General features: G+C 33.6%; 1 non-coding gene across 1 annotated transcript; it reads right to left on the bottom strand.

Moving 5' to 3' along the window:
• Nucleotides 1-802: 802 nt before the first annotated feature.
• On the bottom strand, nt 803-934 carry LOC119471632. The gene has a single exon (XR_005200693.1). It is a non-coding gene; the product is annotated as a U8 small nucleolar RNA (small nucleolar RNA).
• Nucleotides 935-4,355: the final 3,421 nt, after the last annotated feature.

The raw sequence follows: 4,355 nt of genomic DNA, 5'->3' as shown, positions 1-4,355 counted from the left end.
TATTAATCACCAATTCATCTCTTTATTCATTATTGGTCTGCTCAGGTTTTATATTTCTTCATGATTTAGTCTTGGTAAATTGCATGTCTTTAGGAATTCATTTATTTCCTTTAGGTTATCTGAAATGTTGGCATATCATTGTTTATAGTAGTTGCTAATGATTCTTTGTATTCCTGTTTTATGTATTAATAGCCCCATAAGTTTTAATATTTTATGTTTTCAATTTCATTTGTCTCAAGCTATTTTTTAAAATTTTCTTTTGATTTCTTCTTTGGCCCATTGGTTGTTCAGGAACAGCTTTGTAATTTCCACATATTTTTTAATTTTCCAGTAGTTCTCCTACAGTTGATTTCTAGTTTCATGCCATTATGGACAGAAAAGATGCTTGACACAATTTCAATCTTGATGTATGTGTTAAGACTTGTTTTATGGCCTAACATATCTATCTTGGAAAATGTCCCATGTATATTTGAGAAGAAGCTATATTCTGCTGCTGTTGAATGGAATATTCTCTACATATTTGTTAGATATTTTTGGTGTCAAATTTAGTCAAGTCCAATGTTTTCTTATTGATTTTCTGCCTTGATGATTTATCCGTTATTGTAAGTAGGGTATTGAAGTCCCCTACTATTATTATTGTTGTCTATTTCTTCCTTCAGGTCTTCAAATATTTATTTATTTGTGCTAATATTGGATGCATATATATTTACAATTGTTATATCCTCTCGAGGAATTGACCACTTTATCATTATATAATGATATTCATTGTCTTCTTTTTATTATATCAAAATCATCAGAAATAATTAGATAGGAGTAATCAGGATGTTTTAAGTCCTGATTTTGCACAGATGTTGATGTTTCATGGATCTCCAATAACAGTGTTATAATCTATCCTCTAAAAGGGGGAAGAGGAAAAGGTTGTATCACCTGATGATCACTATTTTCTGTTACAGTTCTTTTACTTAAGGTCTATTTTTTCTAAAATAAATATAGTTATCCTGCTATATTTTGGTTTCCATTTGCATGAAACATATTTTCATTATTCCTTCACTTTCAGCCTATGTGTTTCCTTAAAGCTTAAATGAGTCTTTTGTAGGTAATACATAGTTAGGGCTTATTATTTTTATACATCCGGCCCCTCTACATTTAAAAAAAAAAAACACTCTGTTAAAGGTAGAAGCCTCCTGGAAATTTAAGAAAACACCATTGTATTTATATAAAATATTAATCCAAAATGACAGAAAATAATAAAAGTAAACCTACTCACATATTTCTTATCATCTTACTTCCCAAATTTCAAAGTCTATATTAAATTTATATTTATAAAGTTCTACAAAATCTAATGTTTTGATTAAATTACTTAACTCAACATTTCACTATTGAAAGTAATTTTTTAGAGATAAGAACATAAAATCATCATTTTGTCTAACCTGGCTACTTCCTATTGTTTCCTGGCTGTTTTATAGAACCTTCAACAATTTGCCAAGTATGGTTCAGGATTTCCTGCCCACACTCTGAGCAGGTTTTCAGAAGAAGTTTCTGCTAGTGGGTTTCTGCCCTAATAAGTTGTGAATCTCTGTGTTTACCTACTGTACTCACCAGTTTTGAGAGCAGCAGTTTGTCCTAAGACCTTACTTCTCTTATGGATGCAAGAAAAATTACGGATTTTTTTCAGTTTATTTAGGATAGAGTGACAATTTCCAAATGACTTACATGTGAGGCCCCTATATATCTTCAAAAATATGTTTTTGAGGCCAGTGCCAGTGACCCATTCCTATAATCCCAGCACTTTTGTAGGCTGAGGCCAATGGATCACTTTAGGTCAGGAGTTTGAGACAAGCCTGGCCAACGTGTTGAAACCTCCGTCTCTACTAAAAATACACAAAGTAGTTCCCTGTGGTGGCATGCACCTGTAATCCCAGCTACGTGGGAGGCTAAACTGGAGAATTCCTTGAGACCGGAAGGGGGAGGCTGCAGTGAATTGAGAGTGCACCACTGCACTCCAGCTTAGGAGACAGAGCGAGACTCTGTCTCAAAAAAAATGAAAAATACACACACACACACACACACACACACACACAACACACACATTTATGTACACTATATATATGTAAAATTTTGGTTTTCCAATTATACATCTTAAACAATAAAATTATATTTTAAAATAAACTAAGTAATAATGATTTTCCACAATATTTTGTTTTCTCACTATAGTTGCCTAATACCTTACAAAGAACAAAGAGTTATAATTAACATACATTCAAATATGTCTTAATAACTAATAAATATCAACCCCTTAACTACAGGTTTTATTTTATTTTTTGGAAACAAATACCATTATTGTGCCTCTATACTTACAAGGGAATTTTATATAATAATCCATTATTTAAGTTCAATTAATACTATAGTTATTTTATAGATTGCCTGAAGTTTGAGATAAATTTGAGAGACTTTAACATATTTGTAATATTGATGTTTTACCTACATTAACAGGTTATCACTTATGTCATATCTTCATTAACATCTTTCAATAACAATTTATGTTTTGGTCAACAAAGGATGTGTATACATTTGTTACTATGTTTACTGTACTCCTAAGCACCCAAAGATTGTTTACTGTTTTCTTACTTTATTTCATTTTTTAATTACCATTCTTAGATAAAAATTCTTCTGAGTTTTAAACATTAAACTTGAATCCCCTATCAGATAACTTCATTAAATGTCATTTTATAAATGTCATATGACTTTATAAAAAATGATCACATTTTCTGTTTATTAGTCAATAAATAACCTTTTGAATTTTTATTATGAGCATGACATGTGTTAGGTACTGAAAGGGGCACATACATGAAATAGAGATATATTTAGTGATGCCTCACTAGGGTGTTATGTTCACTTTAGCCTAAAGTTGATTCCTTACATATTTAATTTCAGCCTAAAGGTTTCTCTGTACATAACAAACTACAACCTAACTGGATGTATAAACAGTCTATAACCTACTCTCCTATCAATCACTGAGTTTCAGCAAACTAAGGGTGGCCAACTATTCAAACTACATTCGAATAAGGCAAATACCTACTATATCTGGCTGTTTCTGTACCTCTCTTCCATTTTCTGTATGCCATTTTCTTTTTTCTGTTCACAAATCTTCTACCACACAGCTCTGTTACCAGTAGAGGGTCTTGACTCTAAGTCGTTTAGGTTCTCAGTGTTTTAAACAAAGAACGGGACAAAATGCACAAACCAACAAAAGAGGAAGCAACAAAAGCACAGATTTATTGAAATAAAAGTATACTCCACAGAGAGGGAGCAGGCTTGAGCAAGCTTAAGAGCATTGGTTGCAGAATTTTCTGGGGTTTAAAAACTTTCTGGAAGTTTCCCATTGATTACTTATAATGAATGAGTGGCCCATGACCAGTCTGATTGGTTGCAGGTGGTGACCAATCAGAGGCAGAAGTGAAGTTACAAAGTTGTACCCTATGTAAATAAAGACTGGTTCTAAGAGAGGACCAACCAGAAGTACATTCAATTTTTCTTCTGGAAGGCAGTGGAAAGGCGTGTGGGGTGCAAAGAGAGGAGCTTATGATATTTTTGTTACTTGGGTGTAGAGAAGTGGGGTTTTCCTTTTGATTCATTTTGAGGAAGTCAGCCTGAATTGGCTTTAAATTCCCTGTCTTCAGATCCTATTCTCCTGCCTCAGCTCCACTGGAGTCTCTCTGAGCCTACTCTGGCTTTGTAGGTGCCAAGTGACCAAGCAAGATACTCATAGGCCCATTGTATCCTTGTCTCTCTTGCATCAACTGGGTATTATAGTAATTTCTCTAGTGGATTCTGACGCTCTGCAGATTTGTGTTTTGAGCTCCCCATGTTTGAGAAAATTACCGACCTAATCTGGGTTTGGAAGTAATGACAGAGACTGGATTGTTTCCAGAATTGTATTGGTTCTGGTAATTAACTGGCTTAAATTCAGTTAGAGGCCTCTTATGTCTGACTAGGTCAGGGAGAAACTGGTAACAATTGGCAATATTACAGGAGCTGTAAACTTCAGCTTTTGAAAATGTGCAGGGATTTTTGTGTTTTACCCCTTTGTTTCTCTTTCTTGTATGGTTAGCTAGGGAAAGGTCATTTCCTAGGTTGATCAAGGGGATCTGAGGGTCAAAGCCAAGATTCAAGGAGAAAATGGAATTCTTAATTTCTAAAGAACTGAGAAATCTGCTTTCTAGCTATGCCTACATTTATATATATGAACATTAGGCTCAGGAAGTGGTACACACTTATAGAAATAGCAAAATCTTACTGAAGATAATTTAAAACTACAGTGAAATATTCCAAATGAATAACACTGCACTTTAAGA

The sequence above is a fragment of the Cebus imitator genome, unplaced genomic scaffold (assembly GCF_001604975.1).
Source record: "Cebus imitator isolate Cc_AM_T3 unplaced genomic scaffold, Cebus_imitator-1.0 Scaffold67, whole genome shotgun sequence".
In the NCBI taxonomy this organism is placed as follows: domain Eukaryota; kingdom Metazoa; phylum Chordata; class Mammalia; order Primates; family Cebidae; genus Cebus; species Cebus imitator.
The sequence above is the reverse complement of the archived record's forward strand: the minus strand, read 5'-3'. Positions and strand labels throughout refer to the sequence as shown.